The 21753-nt window shown below is 46.3% G+C and overlaps 1 protein-coding gene across 1 annotated transcript in view; it reads right to left on the minus strand.

The window, feature by feature from the left end:
• The window catches only part of igsf21a (immunoglobin superfamily, member 21a), a 169815-nt gene that overhangs the window by 129831 nt on the left and 18231 nt on the right, over nucleotides 1–21753 (minus strand). The gene's annotated exons all lie outside the window — the stretch shown is intronic.

Raw genomic sequence — 21753 nt, forward strand, 5'->3', positions numbered from 1 at the left:
ACAGTGAGGGGCTGGGCTGGGCATCAAGGTCAGGGTGAGTGTTCTGGGGTTAGAGAGAGAGAGAGAGAAGGGAGCTTACATGATCAACAACAAGGCAGAGGTAAGGTGAATGAGTGCCATCATCTCCTGGTTTTACCCCACCCTGAATTGTTGACACCCCCCACTTCTATAAGACATATCACATGCTATTACAGCTACCATAAGAGCAAGAGGACCGTGAAGTCGCCTGTCAAGAAGTCATTCAGAATGCATCTGCTAAGAGGCTTAAATCCCTTGCAGCCATGAGGGTCATTATCTAGCTAATGCCCCCTCCTTTAAAGTCACTGATCCGGCCACATGAACCCCGCGTTCTCCAAAAAGGCTTCGACAGCTTGGGCCGCCTTTGGTCCGTTTGATCGGCTCTCCTCTAATCAGAGGGATGGATAGGTTTAGGAGTCGAGAGAGAACACCGTCTTCCAGTGGATGCAAATTGCACTGAATACAGTGCAGCTTTTCTGTTCAGCCGCACACGCTTTCATGCTGCCTGGACCCATTTCCATCACTAATGTGCAAATACAGCCACTTTTTCCCCCAAATTACCGTCAGGCCATATTTCAATTTATTTTACGCAAAAAAGTCAATTAAATGGAGGATGTGTGGCATTTTATTTTAATGCACTGCATTAGTTTATTAAATACTGTAAAAGCACTTTAAACGATGCACTGTCTATCCATTGTGTCGCTTGAGTGTCATGAGTGGACTTTTTTATGCTGCAGTGTATTATATTAGTTTCACTCAAAAACTGAAATCCACTGGAATCAACGTCAGGAATCCTCATTTCACAAGTTCTAAAAATTATTTGTCCTGCATCCAATTTGGCTTCATAATTGCAATGTTTTGAGGGAAAAAAAAAATACTGTTTTATGTAGGTTATATAAAACGTTATGTACTGACAGTGAGAGTCTTCTCCTTGCTTCAGCTCTGCTTTTCTGTATGGTTAATGAGTCGATAAAACCATGTGAGACTGATTTTTTTGGTTAATTAAGCTGCACTGCAGTCTTTATGCAGAAGATTTTAACTCCTCATGGCCAATACAAAAAGTTGTGTGCACGGTATTGAAAAATGTGATACACTGATCTCATGTACAGCCCTGGAAAAAATTAAGAGATCTCTCTATATTTTTAAACAAATCTGCATTTTTAAATCCTGGTTTAATCCTGGTACTGCTGGCAGAAGGCTATGCTGAGCAACAAGTTGCTCCCAGATTCAGAATTTCTAAGGCAGCAGCACACGAGAACAAGGTGAAGCAGGAGACACTGAGAACGACCAGAAACCAGCCAGGTAAAAGGCGGAAGCGACTTTCTAATGCCAGAGATGACCGTTAACTTATCTGACAGTTTCTCATGAATCGGAGGATGATATCAAGTGACCTTCACAAGGAATGGGAAACATTAAGTGCAGATGTGAAGTGCACTGCTAGGACTGAAACAAAAAATTGTGCTGTGGTCTCTTAATTTTTACCAGAGCTGTATTTACTTGCTGTGAGATCTAGATTAATGATGGTCCACAATTTTAATGCTTAATATTAATTATTTAACACTTAATATTTTGAGCAAACACATCCCGGTTATGCAAAGAAAGCGGCCAGAGAGTGGAGAATGACAGCTCCTCACTCGCCAAAAGCAATTTTCTTTCACTGCAAGCACAATACTTTATCGACAAATACAGGGAAAAAAATGTGTGGGCAATTTTAAACGAAACAAAAAATGTTTTAAGCTTTTGTTTATGAGATTAAATCATCTGCATCTGTTTTCTGGGATACCTCTATAATCAGGTTAATTACAGCTTAAAATCTCCACTGTGTTTCTGTCCCGCTGTTAACTGTGCGTCATCGAGCGCTGCCTGCATCGGCACAAAAACCATTATTTTAGTGAAAAATAAATAAATAAGCAGGTAAATAAACAACACTGGTCAGAAAAAAATGAAATGAGAACAGGCAGCTAAAATGCGCCGCACCTCAGGGTGTAAATACTGCCTTTCTGTGCTTTCGGCGGCAGCCCATCAGCTCTGTGCTCACTCCTGCCCCTCAATGGCCTGGCTCCGCCACTGCAGCCCATCAGCTCTGTGCTCACTCCTGCCCCTCAATGGCCTGGCTCCGCCACTGCAGCCCATCAGCTCTGTGCTCACTCCTGCCCCTCAATGGCCTGGCTCCGCCACTGCAGCCCATCAGCTCTGTGCTCACTCCTGCCCCTCAATGGCCTGGCTCCGCCACAGCAGCCAATCAGCTCTGTGCTCACTCCTGCCCCTCAATGGCCTGGCTCCGCCACAGCAGCCAATCAGCTCTGTGCTCACTCCTGCCCCTCAATGGCCTGGCTCCGCCACAGCAGCCCAGTTTCTAAAGGCGGAAAACCCCAAAGTCAAAGTGAGCCGCTTCATTTGCTACCAAGTTGTCACAAGGACGTCAGACGACTGCATGAAAAGAAAGTTTTTTTTTTTTTAAAGAAACTTTTGAGGGTTATATGAAGAGAACATTTCATTTTGTGCCCTGCTGAGCTGATAAGGCAATAAGATGCCAACTTCTTGGGGGTTTTAGTGACTCCTGGTGGGGCTGGGGGCGCAGGGGGGCTTTTTAAGGTTACTGTTAAAGCAAAACTTCTGTAAATTAAAACTGATGTGTGATTAGATCAACATACCGTAGAATATTCGGTAACACTTTACTTAAAGGAATCATATAAAGTGCATAGTGCATTATAGCCGGGACCATTCATAATGCACAATGAACGTGGCTATAATGTGTTATGCCTGTGTTTATAATACTTTATGAATGCATTACATTGCACTACAAGGGTATCTATAATGAATTTATATGACTGCTTTAAGCAAAGTGTTAATGAATATTCTTTAAAAATGTTTTTTTTTTGTTACTTCACAAATAGATCTCACAGAGACATAACTGTCAGCTTCTCTTCTATAAAAAAAAAGAATTAAGATCCTAATTTAGTTGTCAATTTGGCACCACTGACAACTAGACATGAAAATCAATCTGCAACTTGGGAGGGAACAGAAGAAAAAAAGGGGGCTTTTGCTATTCAGAGATGGTGTTTAGAACCATAAAAACGAAGCCTGTCAGCCGCAGAAAGGTTAAAGAAATGTTTCTGAGTGTGTTTCAAGCAATAAAAAGCAAAGCAGGAAGATCAGCGCAAGCAGGTGCTTAAATAAACACTGTAAAACTTAACAGCAAATCATTAAAAGACCACCTTCCTGTTTCCTGCACAGGATTAAACAGGCTGCGCAGTATTTGCCGCGTTTCTGTTAGGGTGACAGCTCTTATATCTTATGTCAGAGAAGTCAGAAAGCACATCGGCCATTTACAGCCTCAGCCCCACTTAAGTTCTGTGGGAAGGCGAACAAGGACGAGGTTGTGTTCCTTTTTTTACTGGCTTGTAGTCTTTAGAACAGTGTTTCCCAGACTGGTTCTTGGGGACCCACAGTCAGTCCACGTTTTTGGTTCCACCGAGCTCCCACCGCAGAAGCGTGGACTGACTGTGAGTCCCTGAGCTCCGGATTGGGAAACGTTACTTTCCGGTACATTCTTTGCAATCCTTATACTCAGCACCAGTCGCTCAAGTCCATTTATATGCAGGTGCAGTAACTTAAAGGTTATTTAGATGTAGCTCTGGGGGTGGGGGGGGGGGCTTGTTTTATTTTTAGCAGTGGTGGATAAAACAGGGAAGCAAAACAATTGACAATCAAACTGTGCTCTCCGTCACTCACCTACGGTTTAAAGTGATCAGAGCATCGGAGTAGGTAAACATCAGGAGTTCTAATTCCCTAAAACATCAGAGCCTAACAGAAGATGACCCCAGATCCCTGATCGTTTACTTTTGTGCTTTATGTGATTCTTCAGGAGTCATGGGAGGGTCGATGGCTTATTGTATTACCAGCCCGTCTGCTTTGCTGTGTAAAAGCATTGTCCTCCTCCCAGGATCCATGGGGTTTTTTGTAGGTTCTTGAGTGCTGGTGGTAATTTAATTGACTAACTGGCAGCCACCTTTGAGATGGGTGTGCGGACAGGACTGCTCATCCCTAAGTAAGTGATTGAGTAATCACACCACGACAATGAGGCTATTGCAGCTTAAATTCATAAGCAATGTTTTTTTTTTTGTTTTTCTTTTTTGTGTCAGGGTAGTTTTATGTTCTTGGCCTGTTGTGTGCATTCCTAACACCGGGGGGCTCCACTCCACGATCGGTGACCCTTAGAACAGGGCAGATCCACAGTGGGGGGTATTGAGGGGCAGTAAGGGGCAAGGTGGCAGGTGGTACTGGTGGCAGCCACTGGCAAGGCCCAGGATTGGCTGCTGGGCTGTCTGCGGTGCAGGGAAAGCGGAGCAGCCGGGGATGCTGGGAAGCCGGGCTTTCGCTCAGCGGGGAGAGGGTGGGGCCGTGGCCTAACTGGTGGGGGGCCTTGTGCCGATCCTCATCCCTTCAATGAACCATGTTAATACCACCTTGAAACCGGCTTGGTACCAGCTTTCGAGCCCCGTTAGAACCTGGACTGAGCCTTGGTGGAATTAAATATTTACCGATAAATATGTTCCATTCCACTAAGAAGTGTGTCTTTTTTATTTACTTACAGGTCATACCTGCGCTTAGACAGTATAAACATGTTTTATGTTACCGCAGAAGTAGCAGATGTCATTATACGGAGATAAGCTTAATGTACTCGAATTTGAATGTGCTAGAATCCAGAAATTTCAGAAAGAAGACTGCATAAACTCTGTGTGTGTGTGTGTGTGTGTGTGCGTGTGTGTGTGAAGGGGGATGGGGACGTTCTGTGTGCTGCAGTGTTCTGACTCTGGTCCCATCAGGGGAGTTTCTCACCCGACCTGTTTAATTAATTGGCTTCGATCTGAGCCCCTGGTTGAACAAACCGTACGACTCGAGTGCTGTTAAACAGACACGAGGACTCGCTGTAAACGAGCGACAGTGTCGGGCCCCCACCTCACGTTAGCGCACGATTACCGGAGTGAAAATAAAGAAACATACTTCAGTAACGTCAAATAAGACTTCACCGCTCTCGGCTGTTTGTTAATGAAGTGTTGGTTAAACCAAATTAAGGTCAGTTTGCTCTGAGAAATTTACTCTGACCTCTTGAAACAAAAGAAGTGAGTGTTTAGGCTGTTTCTGTAACTAAGTGATTTACCAGCGTGTACATAACCCTGCATTTTTTTAACATCCGTTTAACCCGGGTCATGGAATCGTTTTAAATGGTAATCAAACTAATTAATTCATTAAGAAGTAAAATAGCTGGACATCAAGCGTATGTAAATACGCGAGATGAGAAAGTTTGTCTTGAAGTTTATAAAGGGTTCGTTTTTTACTCAGGATCATTTGGTTACGTAATTAGCATTCATCTGAGGCTGTTGCTTGCCTTTAGGGTCATTATTTCTGTGGGAAAAGATAAAGAAGCAGCATCAGAACCCATATGTATGGGGTGGCACACTTTTATCTTAAATCTGAGTGTCCCCACCACCCCTTACTGAGAAATGTGATTAAATATAGAAAGAAGCCCCCCCTCCCCTCCCAAAAAAACACATTCTGACATGCATGACGATGTCCTTCATTCCACAGAGCATTCTGTGTGATTGTATTTCTTTCCAAACCTGGAATTTAACTTTTTTTTCCTTCTTTTTTTGCTAAACATGCATGTTAAGCTGTCGGTCTGCTGTGCCGGCTGATCATTAGCAGAAACAGTGTTGCTGGAGGATGAGGTCGTGCTGTGTCGCATGTGGTGGGAGTCTGGGGAGGGGCTACGCAGTCTGTCACCGTGTCACCAAGAGCCATGGGCCTGGAAGGGCTACAGACGAGGCACTTCAGTAGGCGACCTTGGGGGGGGGCGGAGTGTGTGTGCGTGTGTGTGTGTGTTTGTGTGCCTGTGTATGTGTTTTACCGACCACAGCGACGAGATGAGATTTCTGCCTCTTGCCTGCAGGACCAGGCAAGGATGTGATGCTGTAATGAAGCCCCTACAAAAATGCCGCTGATTAGATATTCATGGAACTGGCCGAAACAGCCTCTGAAATAACTGTGGAGGAGATTGTTATCTGAGCACAGGGATAAAATGTGTTAAATTACCGTGGAGCGAGGCAGAAGGAGCGAAATAAACAAAAATAAATAACAGCCTTCCTCCACAAGCTGATAATTGCCATGCCTTTTGATTTCACCGCTACGCAAAATGTGGGGCTGTGCCGCAGGCCTCGGCCCGCACGGGTTCGGGAAAACGTCGCCGCAGCACGTGTGCGAGACTCCGGCTCTGTGTGTGCAGGGGCGCAGGTCACTCTCACATAGGTTACTGTCAGGAACCGCGAGTTCTCTGCACCATGGCGGTACTGATGGGGGCACTTCCACTGCCCGTCCCAGATCACTCCCTGGAGGACAGTGCAGGCAACTGCAGAGTCATATAATTTGATTTATGCCATGAAATCGTGCTGTGCGCATGTGAACGTAAAAGTGTGTTCGAAGGTGTAAAAATGATTAGAATCATGACTGGGGAATTAGAATACTGAGGCTGGAATGTTGTCACTGATTTTATAGCTTCTGATTTTTTCCATTGATCTTTTTTTATTATCCATATTTATCCCCCGATACCGACATGGTCACATATCCTCCCAAAGGCCAATTAGTCCCTCAGAGCCGCGCCTCATGTGACCGGTCGTGAGGGGATAGTGCTGTAGGCATCCGGATGAGCCCCCAAATGAGCCCCCCCCCCCAACAACAGAGGATTGCCCTCCATGTAGCTTGTGGATGCAAACAGGGCTGCCTCAGGCACAGTGAGCAGGCTCCCTCTTCCCTGGGTTCCCATATGACCGAAGGCAGCGAGCGCCACGCGCTGCTTGGCTAATGTCGAGCGTGAAGGAAACCATGACGACTGGAAAGGGGAAATAAAAGTTTTTTATTAAGCGGATCGGCCTGGTCCTCCTCTCCGATTGGTCCGTTCGGGGCATCCAACTGTGCCTGTATATAACGGTAATATACTGCTGCCTCGCGGCCCTTACCGCTTAGACATAATCTGTTTATTGCTGTTTATTTTGCTTCTTCAGTTTTGATCAACAGCCTGACTCCAAAGCAGGGGTGTGGGGGGGGGGGGGGGGTTGGAAATGGATCTCCAGGTGTAGTTAGGAGGAGTAAAGGAAGGAGAGAAAAATAAAATCACTCCCTATCTCCACAGTGCTCCCGACTTCCAATCTGGAACGGAGTCTTTTAGACTGCCAGTCCCCTCCACCTCCTCCTGCATCTCACCCCCCCCCCCCCCCATTTTTCCTGAGGGAGGGGAAGTGCTGACATACTGTGGTGGGTGGTCCTGCGAGCGGCCGGTCCTGCCCTGATTGTCGGCTGCGGTCCTTGTGGGCTGGCGGGTGACTGATTTGGCCCCCGGGGTCTTTCAAAGCGAACGTCCCCACAGAGGAAAGTGCTAGAAAACACTGTCGAGCGGAAAAGCGGGGGCCGCTCCACGGAAATGGCCTCTGCTGGAGCCCGCCAGGCGGGGGGTCCCAGCATCTCCGGCGTCCTCGACCGCCGGCGGATGATGCGTAACGATAGCTCTTAGTAGCTTAATCATTACGCGCCATTAATAGATACTTTCACAAGCTCTGGGTTCCGGGGCCATCTAGCTCCAAAGCCTTACAGGGACGCTACCTGGGGGAGGGGGGTGGTGTCGGAGTAATCCGTCTAATTTTCCAGGCCTCAGAAAAACGGGGAAGGAACTCCTAGTGCCTGTGTTAATTGGCCGTGATAAGCAATCCGTTTAAGCGATTAGTGGTTTGAAGGGAGCACAAACCATGTGAAAGGAACCATGTCTCCATGTCGTACTGTATGGAAAACCCCAGATTATGGGGGTTTGCCACCAGTCCCAGTTGAGTACAGTTGCTAAGCAGATGGTTCTGTTCCACCCTCTCCTCTGGAAGTAGTGATTGCTACCTGGACAAGCTCAGTGTGCATAATCATCTGAACAAAAGAACAATGTGCTAAGAATGATGACCTGCAGCAAGATTCTGAAGCGTAGGATCCTGACCTTCTTGCACACTCATATAAATGCTTAAACTCATCCCCAGCCATCCATGGTCTCCTCTACCTACTGCCCTTTCTCTCAGAGTTGCCCAGTCTGGTCCAGTCCGGCTCCACATCTGGTTCTTGCATGTTTGGTTTGGAGATTGTATGAAGCTTTGGTTTAATGCCAGAGCCAGCTCCATCTACGCTGCACAGATCCTTTGAGCAAACTCCTAATTACACATTTACATAAACAATACCAGCAACAAAATTAGCTACTTCCGCGCAGTTTGATTAATTTGCACACTTCGAAATACTAGTGAAAATTAAAACTTCATTAAGATTAATCAACCACAGAGGCACCTAATACTGACTAAACTATTAAGCAATTAAATAAAACAGCTGTACGCAAGAAATGATATACCCTGAATGCTTTTGAATGGTGCGATTTACGTCGTTGACACATGTGAGATTTCCCTGCGTGTGATTTTTTTAGTGTATACTACAAAGAGGCACTGTTCAGCAGAATGATAAAATAGCACCCTGCAGGGGGAGTATAGATGATCCTAGTCAGCCTTTGCTATATATATTTAGAAAATACTGCTGTTGACTTTGAAATCATGTTTGTCTTCCGTCAGAGCACACAACAATTGGTGCATGATCTGCACTTTTCTCACTGGGGCGCTCTCTCTCTCTCTCTCTCTCTCTCTCTCTCTCTCTCTCTCTCAGTACGGGGTCATCTTGAAAGCTAATTGCCAGAATATCCGGATGCTGTGATGCCATCCGCCTGTCCGTTTTCCTGCCCATGTTTATTGTTTTCTTTTGTGTTTGTATCGCAGTTCATCCCACCGCCCCCCCCCCCCCCCAAAAAAAAACCAATATGGGTGGCAGGGCTGACATCTGACATCACTGGAGCGACTTCCGCTAACCCCATGTCCCACAGCCATGCAGCATTTCCTCAGGCACCCACCAAGATAAAACAGCAAAACTGACAGATCCCTTGTTACCTTTGGTTAACCCATATTAACTAAAAGTATATTTGGCAACGCGCCACATTAAGTGCACCTTCATAATGCAATCATAGAACATTCATAACCTGCATGTAAGTATACCTTAACCTAACATGTTTTAATGGCCTTAATATACATTAATAACAAACATATGTTTATAATGTTTGTTATTATCATATAATGTTTGCTATTAATTGCTATTATTAATTGCTATTGCTATTAATGTTTGCTACAGTTGTTAAAGTGTCTTAGGATGTTAAGGTATACTTACATGCTGCTTATGAATGTTTCATGAATGCTATATTGATGCATTATAAAGGTGCACTGAAGGTTCTACGAATGCATTTTAAAAGCGTTATGAAGGTGCAGTTAATGCAAAGTGTTACAATATATTTAAATTGGTCAAATAAAAAAAAATCAAAAAGTTGTGCTAAGTGGCTAAGCAAAGAGAGAAAATTACAGAAAAGACAATGAGGATATCTGGGCGACGGTGACCTTAAGTGACCCCAGCGTGTGCAGTGCTTCTGCCTGCGAGGTCCTCGTGCAGAAAACGGGGTTCACCTGGAAAGGCGACGAAGGGCAAATAGCAGGGGGGTGCGGCTTGGCGTGTGGTTCCCGCTCCCAGGCTCCTGAGTGTGCTTCTAAATTCCTCCCAGACAGGCAGAATATCGGGCAGCCAGGCAGCTCCTTCTCCGTCCGCCGGAAGATAATGAACTCTCCTCTGCTTCATTAGGTGTTGTTAATGCCAGCCCATGTAAATACCTGACATTTTCCTTGCCGGCCCACACTCTGCTGTGTCTTTTTGCCAATGCAACATGATAAATAGAATAATGAAATGAATAAACACCCCCGCAGAATAACCTACACCCCCACCAACCCCCAAGCCAGCCGCAGCTGTGATCTGCCTATTTGTCATCTGTTCTCCCACTTCCTCATCCCTGGCTCTGGTAACACGGCAGAATCCAAACCATGCAACCATTCTCCTGACGTCTGATTGGTGGAGCGGCTTGTTTGTAAGTTAAGTGTAAGTGTGTGTGTGTGTGTGTGTGTGTGGGGGGGGGGGGGTAATGAGTGGGTCTGATCAATTTTCCAAGAATGAAAATCACTAGGTGCCACCGGACATGACGGAGGGACAGGTGGAGTTAATCCATCCATTTCCTGTAACCGCTTGTGCTGTTCAGGGTCACAGAGGGTTTGAGCCAATCCTGGAAGCTATGGGCACAAGGCAGGAAGCAACCCTGGATGGGGTGCCAACCTATCACAGGGCACCAGTCACTCGCACCTATAAGCAATTCAGACTGTAGGAAGAAACCAGAGGAAACTCCACATACACAAACCCAGGTCCCAGAGGTGTGATGCAACAGTGATAACCGCTGCACCACCATACCCCCCCGGGTGGAGTCAATCACCACAGGAAATACCAGTGACTCCTTCTCCTATGACATCATAATGGTGTCTCGAATCAAAGACAGAATAGGGTCACAGAGGTCATCCAGGACCAATGATCGGTCTCAATACATACTTCCCTCCTTCCGATTTGATTGTGGTGGATCAGGATACTTACTGTAGGGTAAATAAGTACCGTCAGAACTGGTCTGCAGCACAAAGAGCCACAGGGTCTCATTCAGTGACTGAAAAAGGCAGCATGCATGGTCAAAAAAGCCCATGGCACACGCAGAAAAGCAAAGCCTGTGTCCAACTGTACTTAGCTGAGGTTAAAGAAAAGAAAGGCACTGTTGTCGCTGTTGCCCGTCGTGTTCGGGCGTGATCACCAGCCTCAGAACCTCGTTCTCCTCCCTTCATCTCATGTTTGAAATAAGGAGTGAATTGCTGTTCGAAAATGGATATTCTCTCCATGAGTTTGTTCTGGTGGGATTGGGGGATGGGGGGGGGGGGGGTGCTACATCAGCAGCCGGTGGTATGTTCTGCCCCTTTCATTGATATCTCCTCCACTCATCTGCACTCGAAGCGCTCTGTTCCCGCAAAGAGGGGAGATGACACCAAACCAACGTGATATTTTAAACTGTTGTCCTGCTATCGTGTCTAGGTGGCTGAATTCGATAGAGGGGGGAAATCATTTATTTGGCTGCCCCCCATGCCCATATTTCCCGCCAGGTTTATCTCAAGCAGACGATATTTGAAACCTCAGGTGGCCCCGTCTTCAGAGTTTAGAAACGTCTTTTCAGCACAACACAGCAGTGACTTTGTAAAACCATGAAATGGAGACCGCGACATATCAAGCTGTGTCCTCGGCCGATTTCCACCTGCTTGCTTCCTACATCTACATATATAAATTTGCAAATTCTGAGATTTCATTCCACAAATTGGAATCATCTGTTCCCTCGCAGAGATGAGGTTATCATCTTTCTTTTGTCTCTGAACAGCAACAACGAATAAAAAAAACAAAACTCGCTTTTTCAATTTCTTTTTGAATAAGGGCTGTACATCATAATCCAATGTTAAAACCAAAGATTATAATTTGACTTTCTGATTATTTTAATTTGGTACCACATTACTCACTGACTATGGCTTTCACCCATGATTATCGCAAATAATCAAGTTTGATGTTCCATTCAAAACTGTGTCTCTTTTTGGATAACATTCAGGAAGGACGGAATATCATTTCCATCACTCGGCTCGCAGGCTGAAATGCACTGTCAAAATTGCATTCCTGAAGACCCAGATACACCTAATCAGCTAGCAAACTGAATATTAGCTGTTCTTTGCATCCTATCCAGCTGTGCACAGGACAGGATGTGTTGTCGAGTAATAATCTCAGTTTCTGCAGGAAGACAGAATGTATGCAGAATACATAACAGCTGGGTTTCTTGCCATCTCTGGGGAGGTATGGATTGTGATATTTTGCACTGTGCACAGATAAGATCCTGATAATTTTCGCTGTGCTCTTACTGGTGCATGAAATAAAGGATTCATGAAACATTTCCTTTTTGGTAACGGTTTGAGAGAAATGCAGAATGTCAGCAAAACCCGGGAACAAAAACCACGCGTTTGGGATACAATAGACTTCCTTTCAGACTTCTTAACAGGAATTCAATCAGTTCCCATATGCCAAATGTATATACTTGTATTGCATTAGTCCTCTATATACACTCTTATTCTATTCTTTCTGAATCGGTCTGTACTTCATGCTTTTGACGGCTCAAATCCTGGCCAGTGCGGAGCGATTCCTGTTTTTTCAGCTGGAAAAAAATAGACAAAATAAAAGGCATGTATGAATATGTCATACAGACACAGTGATGGTGACCTTGCTGTTAGTGAGGAGCTGCTCAGCTTTGATAGTATACATTTACCATCCATCTCCTGTCGCTATCTCGTAAATCTCCCGTGGGCTAAAAAGCAATAACAGGAAAATCCTGTCTTGAAGGAAACATTCGATAAAAAACTCTTGTGTGAAATTCCACTCGAGGAACCCGGAGGACTTGTCAACTTTATTTCTCCCCACAACGTCGACTCGGGAAGTGTTAAACGAGCAAATGGCGAATGGGCCGCCGGCGACGTGGCTCTTTGCGGGAAAGACCGCAAGCCGCTTGCCTCCAAACGCATGGCACAGGCCTCAGTGCCGATACTCAGAGAGCTCCCCGGATGAGAGTAGAAGCATTGCTTGCCCAGGGAGGAACAGTTTCCCTAAAACTCACTTACTTGGCAAAAGTATTTCACAAGGCAGAAATGTATAAATTTTTAAATACTTTATGTGACTGCAATATGAACAAAATTCGTACAAGCTTCCCAATCTCTATCTGGCAATTGCGACACTCAAAAAATAAATATTTACTTGTGTCTAATGATTCTTTCTGCAATCCCTTTCCAGGATTTTTTGGAAACCCAAATATATCAACTGTTTTGGATTTTTTTTCCATTTTTTAATAGATTTTGACTCACAGCTAATGCTGTCTGGGACTATCCGCCACCCCGCCCGCTACGCCTCGCCCCTCCCACTGTGATCCCATATGGTCCCTCTGAGCCCCTCGGCTAGCGCCGTCACACCGAGTCACGTGACCCATGACCGGAAGCGTGGGCGTCCATCCCCGAATCTCCCCGCGTCCGTGTAGACACCGGCTTCTGCGTGTCTCCCTGTTCAAATGACAAATGGGTCCCTTTTACATTTTCAAACCAAACACCTGAAACCTAACACAACGAACCGATACCCACCATGTTTTATTCATGACGACAAAATAGCGTAAGGAAGGACTCACTGACCAGCCCGGCCTCTGAATAAAAGATGATTTCTGACAGAAGCGGCTGGAGATAATCAGATAGCATATAGGCATAAAGAAGAACATTCTGTATTTTCCTATGATGCATCTGATGTGGCACCCCCCCGCCATATAAAATAGAACAAATTCCCTTAGAGAACAAACACGAGGCTGCTCTTTGTCAACGGGATTAATATCGTATTTGTCTGAAAGCGGTTAACGGTGAGAGATTATAGCGGCTGATTTCGATCGCTCTACCTTGAGCACTGCGACCTGCTTTTAATACGCACCTCGAAGGCACACTGATAGCACATTAAAAAATCATAATAATAATACAAAAACATGTCATCGCATCCTGGCTGCCGGTGTTGGCAGATGTCTGGCTCTGCCCTCTGACTTTAAATATGAAAAAGGCGGCTCTGCTTAAACTCTGGACTGTCAGGAAGTATTTGGGCAACTTCCAGCTGGGAATTATCTCTGTATGTGGCTGATGAGATTAAAATAGTGTCCAGGCTTCCATATGAGTGTGTGTGAGAGAGAGTGTGTGTATTGTGGAAGTGGTCCAATGTTCAAATACACCTTCGTTTGAGAGCAGGGTTTGAGCCACCATATATATGCCCCCCCCATCCCACCCCCCGTGCGCGTGCTGCTGTGTGTGTCAGAGATAGGGTGTACAGTACTACCCCTGTCATTTCAAACGGTCTCTTTCCCTCTGTGTTTTGAAGATGGAAATATTAACACTACAATCCAGAACTGCTTCTGCATTTCTTATTGCAGGACGTCCATTTTGGTGACTTAAAACCGCACTGGAATGAAAACTGGCCTAGGTGTACCGTCCGAGAGATGGTTTGGGGGTTGGTCTCGTAAGAAACTACTTTGTGATAAACAAATTTTTGGTAAAATTCCAGGTGGGATTGTATCTATCCCGGGACTCCCTTACTGCCGGGACAAAACATGTAACCCATTTTCCAAACACTCCGGACAGCTTCCAGCCTACAAACATGCCTGAGTCACTGATAGGGGGCAAACCCTCAGGTCGGGGTCCAAGCCCCACCTTTTCTTTAAGATAAATATGATGCTACTCCGTAATCCTGGAGTTATTACGGTCCCTGAACACGCACAACACACCCAGTAGTGACACAGCACCGGAGAAGTAAATGGCTGCACTGGACGGCTCGACTAAAACCACTGCCTTAGCAGACGGCCTTCTGGATTATTCTCCACTCTGGTTCGGAATTCACGCGGGAAGCTCCCGAAATAGCCTTGCCGGCGTTTCATTTTCCTCGTCCGCGACGGTGACGCGCAGCCCCCGCATTGGGTGTTGGGACCCCTGTGAACAGCAGGGTGTCTATCAGACATCACAGCAGAAGCGCCAGGCTGGGCTCAAGGCCTGTCACCCGTCACGGGGTGGAAAACGGAAAAAAAAAAAAAACAACATGACAAGGAAGCAGGAACATCTACAGTGAAACTACAATGAAAGAAAGAGTTTTATTAAGGAACCAAAAGTCAGAGTGTATTACTGACATGCTGTGCATCAATTTGGGTTAAAATTCCTTCAAGAGAAAGACTAGGAATATCCATCCATCCATCCACCCATCCATTTTCCTTATAACCACTTATTCAGGACAGAGTGATTGGCAGCCTGGAGTCTATCCCAGGAAGCATGGGGAGCAAGGCAGGGGACATCCTGGACGGGACACCAGCCCAGCACAGTGCATTGACAAGAAACAGCAGGTCCCCTGAAACTCTCAGTGATGAGAGGCCACTGAGATCAGCTGACCTTTGGAGAGGAGGCTGACCAACAAATGTGCACATGGGGCAGAGTCTCTGTCAAATCTGTTCTCGACATTGTGTGGTCTGAAGCGTGAGGACAGGCAGGGTAAAAAGGCTTCATCCGGCATCCCGCTGTCCTCAGATCATCACCTAACGCATAGAATCTTCTAATGTTCACTCGCGTTTTTCATTAGTGGCAGAAATGCAGAGCTCTCTGGCTCAGTGTCTCCCTGTTGTCCTAATCAGCTTTTTTTTCGGGTCCCCCTGGAGCTCGAGAGAGTTTACAGCTGTCTTCTGTAATGAATGGCCGTTAATTTTGCAGGCTAGCTTCGTATCTGCAGTGGCATATGCAGCCTCTGCATGTGGTCGTCACCAATGCGACACTCGGTGATGCGGGTCACCGGCTGGCCGCCGTGAGTAAATATCAAACGTGCGAACACATCTCGATACAAATGTGCGACTGGAGCGGTCCAGATGTTGACTATATCTCTGAGTAGAAACATACCGTTTTATCTGAAAAACTTTTGCCCATAATGACCTTTTCGCAGATTCATCTTCTGCTAGAGCTGCTCCCTCCTGGCGCCTGGAACAGTTAGGATTGGTTTTATTGGTGTCACACTTCCCAGAATGCATTTCTGTGCCGTGGTGAATTTCTGTACCCACAATTCTGTTTGCTCCCTTCCCTGTATTCAACCTGTCTCATCATGGGTGATGTGTTAACAAAGTGACCTTGACACATTACGAAGGCCACATCTGCCATCCGCCAGGCATTATCTTCTGGTTATGTGGGGTCATTTGGCTTCTGAAGACCGCAGACAAAATCTAAATTAAATTGTCTAAACTGCCTGCATAATCTGCCACATGATCTGCTTTTCTGACGTAGCCCTGGATCCCGCTTAAGGACACCGGTCTCCTGAACACCAGTGCTGATCCCCCCATAAAACCCAAACCTAATGCACTCCACTTTACGCTCATTATAATGCAAAGAATGTGCGGGAACTCTCTCGCTGGGAGGGCGAAGAGAAGCATGACGCGGGGATGAGCAGCAGGTTAATGTGACTGGCAAGGATACAGGCTCGCTGACTTACAAGCAAATTCGGTTTCTTGGGGCATCACCACCTGCAGCCCTCTTACTCCCCCGTTAACGTTATTATGACATTTAGCAATCTGCACGTTCACGATCCCCGTGTGCCTGTTGGTTAGCGGTTCCCGGTGATCGGTGAGCTATGAATTCCTCGCAGAGAGACGACAACCTTTAGAAGATGCTCCGCAAATGGAGTTTAATTTACGGCCGTCGGAGAAAGAGTTTCACCACTTGCCACGTTTTATTTTCCTTCCGGCAAAGTTATGAAAGACAATTTAGACGTCGTGTGTCATGCTGATTTTTTAAATTGTGTACTGTAAATTCCAGTTATTTATAATCCATCTTTCATCTACTCATCCTGTACTAGGTCATGGTGAGCCAGACGGAGGACACCCTGGATGGGATGTCAGGCCATTGCAGAGATGTTTATCGGTTATTTACTAATGTTTACTTCATCATACTGATATTTTATTCATTATAATGTGCTTGTTTTTAAATTAATCCAATTATGCAACCCAAGAGCTGTCTGTCTGGGGACTTAGGGATCAAGTAAGATGCGCAGTGACATAGATGCTTCGAACGCAGCTGTGATGCCGTAAAGCAGCAGCTACAGCTGCGCAGACCCGTCATCTTCTCGTTGGCATAAATCCACGTCGCCTCCACCGAAGGAACCTTGAGTGCCAGGCCATGGTGCCCAGCTCAGAAGCCAGGGGTAGCTAGAGATTAATGCTCACGTGAATTGTTTTATTTTTTCCCCCAAAAAACGCTCATCTACGCAGACAAGCCAAGAGAACACAATCTCGAGGGGATAAGCCGCTACAGGACGCGGAATAATCTCTCGTCAGATGAGCTGCCCACAGAATCCCCCCCCCCCACCCACTTCCAATCCACCAGCTGATGTTCAAGGTGTAGATAAATATTTATTTATCTTTCTCTGTTTGCTTATTTCACCCTCTAATCTACCCCCATCCTCCTCCACGTTGTCCCCCCATAAACTAGGCACTGAGAACCTCTGCTGGGAGTGAAGGTTGAGGGAATGGCACTGAGCTTCCTGGTGGATTCCCCAGTGGGCAGACTGCGTTCAGAGGAAGCCACTGGCGACGAATTTTAAAGCACTCCAGTTCCAGGCTGAGCACGGGCCGGGAGATCAGCCACCGTGTGACGAACGGCGTTCCGGGTCCTTGCAAGTCACCGGCGGACTGCCTGGCCCATCTCGGTGTGCTAACGAGACACTGAGGTTCAAGCATATATGGCCTCCATTCAGCAGGGGGCGCCATTTGGAACTGAAACCCAGAAAGGTGATTTCCAGACAGGCACAAGAAGTCCTGTGGATAAGCGCACTCCATGGGAGACTGCAAGCAAAAAAAAAAAAAAAGCTTGCTGATTATCTTAATAAAGCTCAGAAAAGCCAGTCAGAAGCTGTTTGGGGAGCCTGATGAAGAAAATAGGTCAGCAGGAAAGAGGAGGAGCAGCACCTCGTGACTGATAATCTAACCGTCAGCCGCCTCTATAATAGGACTGCTCGCTATTCCGTACGGGCCGTCGCTCGCCATGGCGACCAGGAAGACGACACAGCAACAGCAGCGCCGATTAATCTCGAGGTGGCTGTAAATTCGACCATTGCCGCCAAACACGTAATTTACCTTTTACAGTCTCTGGTTTGGTGTGGGTCCCTGCAGACCGGGAATCGCCGATACACTCCATATGTGGTAATGAAAACCACGACCGCGGTTATGACGCCACACCGAAGTCCTAACTGGAAAAGCAAGGTCATGCACGTCGAAACTGTTAAAGTGAGGGTCACAGGGAGGGTCTACTACCACGTGAAACCGAAAGGATATGCTTTGATACGCCAAGCATGTATCAAAAATAAACTGTTTGGGACCGAACCATAAAAACACTAAAGTCCTCTATGATCTTGAATGGTATATTCAAGGCTCATAAACACCCCCCCCCCAGCCCCCCCCCCCCCAACACACACTCATTGTGATCGGCCACAAAAGCAACGTAAAGCATGTAGAGGAAGGCGTCCTTACGTGCCCATTTAATAGGACTTCTAATTCCGAGCCGGGAGGGGACGGGAGCCATTGTTACAACCCACCGACCGTGCACAAACACGATAAGCAAATCGCATAATCCACAGCGGATGTGGGGCGTGGAGCCGCAAGCAGTGACTTTGCTGGAATCGCTGATTGATCCTGTGAGGTTGTCACCGCTGCTAATCCCGGAGAAGTAAAGAATAAGTGGGAGGTCACAGATCAGCGGAGGCAGTCAATCAGTGCACAGCCGTCATGGGGGAAGCAGCATGCGGGGATGGCTTTGTTTCGCAGATTAAACAAGATCCTATTTATTTAGTGCGTAAAAAAAAAATAATAATTAAAAATCAACTCCGGCTAATAGTTCTTACAAGCTCGGCATGGCAAAGTTCTGTGAAGCAGGCGGTGAGAACATTTTGTGGACAGTTTCGTCAAGGAGGGCAGGGAACATGTGAGAATCCCTAAAAAGTCGAATAGGCGAGCAACAGTTTTAATGAGCACAATTGGTAACGTTTGGGTTTAATTGGATGTGTGAGGTAGATGTGTCTCTTCCTGACTGAAAGCAGGTGTGTGAGGCACAGAGGGGAAGCTTGTGAAAAGCCTCCTCTCATCATCTTTTTTTGTTTGTGTCATTTGTTTCAGTTCTTTTTGTGAACTCTTCATTAGCGCATGAGTCTTTCGGCCTGCTACCTCGCCCTGTGTTTGCATTTGTGAAAAAAAAAATCATTCCCAACTGAGGGACTCATCAAGTCTTTGGCTGTTCCTCATGGTGAGAGGCAATTATTCTTGTTTTTACATTTTCTTTTACACAAATGTAGCCTTGACGTCCCAGATTTAGCCTTGAAAACTGATGCAAATATAGACACAAGGAACCACTCTTATAGCATTGTTATTCTCGTCATAGATTTTGAGCGCATTTCAGCGACACGATAACCCAAAATTTAACAGTAACTCTCCCTCAACCCTAACAAATCCAGTTAGTGTCATTTTTTTCTATTAAAAAGTTACAGCTGACATTTAACTCAGTCTGACATTAATGCCCCTTATAAATGCAGACATGGGGGTTGGGGGTGTAAAGCAACATAAGATTTAATGCCTGGGTAAATTACAGGGAGCCTCCTCAGTCAGTCTGCCCAGCCCGTCTGTGTGCGTGACAGCTTTACTCGTGAGCCGTATCGATACGCCTCATCCTGGCGTGTCAACGAAGGTGTGTTTACAGGCGGGAAAAGAGGCAGAAGCCATCTGTCTGTTTTACACGCAGGTCTGCGGCAAAGCAGAAAATGAGAAACATTATCCTCCGTAACCTCTGTTGCATGTTTGATTGACGTTTCTCACCTCCCAGCCAATCCTGCCATCATCTGTTTGAAGCAGACGCCTTTCAAAATTCATTTCCTGTTTGCTGTCTATGCCCCCCTCACCCGGTTGGCGATAGCTAGTCTCAAAGCAATCGGGGAGGGGGGAGGTAGGGGGGGGCTCTTTTTAAGCTTGGCAACTCTTCTTCTGCACGTAGCCTGTAATACGTGCATGTTTCTCCAAGCCGGCTTCTTTCACTGCTGTTACCTCAGTTATCTCCTTTTTTTTGCTTCCAGAAGCCAGATGGTCTGGTCTCTGGTGAACCCTATTAAAACAAATGCCTTTTTCCTGCAGAAATGTTGTAAATTCTCACTGGGTATATTCCGCTGTGTTAAGACAATAACGGCGTCCCTGTCGCCGGTGTCCTCCCGGTCACCAGCGCCGCTGCTGCGGGGACTCGGACGTGGCTGTTCAGTTAATAGAGGGAATACGTCTTGCGCTTTCCGTTTAGCGAGGGGACGCTGAAATAAAATAGTTGCCCGGACCTTTGCCAGCGCGCCATTCATGTCAAAAACCTTTGGAGAAATGCAGAGGTGACAACGAGAGTGAGGGCTGGTCTGGCTCCCGCAGGCAGCGGGCCAGCCCTCAGAACGTACCTCCATGTCACCCTGCCCAGATGTCCACCTAATACTAAATTCACGCCACAGACAGGCATGGCCAGGTGTTACACCAGGCGTCGGGCCTCCCTGCCGCTCGCCGATAGCAGGTGCTCGCCATGCGTGTCGAACCGTTCCGCCACCCTGCAGTGGGTACAAAGGCCAAGGCCTCGGCTGTGGGGGACTCGCCCGCGTGTGGGTATCGCTCGCCTGCTCCCCTGTCCCCCGCTGTCGATATCACCGTCAAGACATCTCCTACTTTAACGCGGCGACGTGTTTTACATTTTTTTCCCCCCGTTCTTTTTCGTCTTTCCCCGTGGAGCCCGCCGAATCCTCCCAACAATTATCCCCGATATGAAATCGGCGAGGTCTCCTCCTGTAGCCCTCCTGGCAGAGGGCACCGAACGCCGCTCCCTGCTTAAATATTAATAAGGGCTGCCGGGAAAGCATTTCCATATATTTACCCCGCCACTCGCATACATACACGCTAAAGCAACGCGCTTATCATTCATGGTGGGTCGCTGTCAGACGCTATTTTTTGGTGTCTGGCTCCACATTCCCTGCATAAACATAATTTGCAGATACAAGGGTAACGAACAAGGAAACTGTGGCTCAGTGTGCAAAGTTGGGAGTAAAAATCTATCCGTTGCCGTTAGCATGGGGCTCCTCTGTCCTACTGTTCTCCTCTATGCAGCTTCACTCTTCCTTATGCTACAGAACAGGCTCTATATCAAGGGAAGAGTGTGTGGAAAACTGCACATAAATACTCAAAGACAGGCTTCGTACACTATATGCTATGGAACTTAGCCAAGGCTACAATATGCTTAATTTTTTTTGGTCACACTAATTCCACTATCGTCTTCTATAATGCACTAAGCAATTCTATTAAAAGGTAAGTATGTGCCAACGAGGGGGTAATTAACCACAGATCTGGCCAACATTAGCAGTTAGCAGCACGGAGACGATAAAATATTTATCCGTGGGTGCAAATTAGCAAAAGATTGCAGTATTTACGCTTTGTGATTGGCCGCTTACCACGTCTAAATGAAACACCTTGGCGCTTCACACAGCCAATGACCCGCTCGCAGTATGAAGTGTGGGCGACCATTAGCTCCTGCTATGTGCCGTACTCTCTTCATTTCTGCACGCCTGTAATCTCGTTAAATTAGCAAACTCAAGCATCAGTCCTTGGTGCCACATCGCCAGCTCTCGCTTTCCAGCCAAGTTGATGTTAATTAATTAGTTGCGATTAATTAATATGCAGTGTCGAGCTGGATCTCAGGACATTAACAGGTGCGTCACAGGTGCGGTTGTTAATAAATCACTGACTGTCACCGTGGTCAGTGACGATGATTAAGTGAAATGGCGTAGACTTACCTTGGCTAACGTTTCATTAGCTACAGTAGATGGAAGGATTGCAATTTATGTGTGCTCTCTGGAATTTCAACTACTATATTTTTAGTTTTATTTATCTAAACCAAAGCACAGTCTCAGGAGTGATTCAGCGCTACACTTCACTGCATGTTGCACAGGTGTAACAAATAAGCTTCTTGAATCTTGAAATAAGTAGCACTGTATTCTTCTAAAGGAGCAAATAAAAATAATAAAAATAAAATTTTCCCTACTAAGCCAGCAACTTTGACTAGTTGAGTTAACCAACTT

The sequence above is a fragment of the Paramormyrops kingsleyae genome, chromosome 8, assembly GCF_048594095.1.
Source record: "Paramormyrops kingsleyae isolate MSU_618 chromosome 8, PKINGS_0.4, whole genome shotgun sequence".
NCBI lineage: Eukaryota > Metazoa > Chordata > Actinopteri > Osteoglossiformes > Mormyridae > Paramormyrops > Paramormyrops kingsleyae.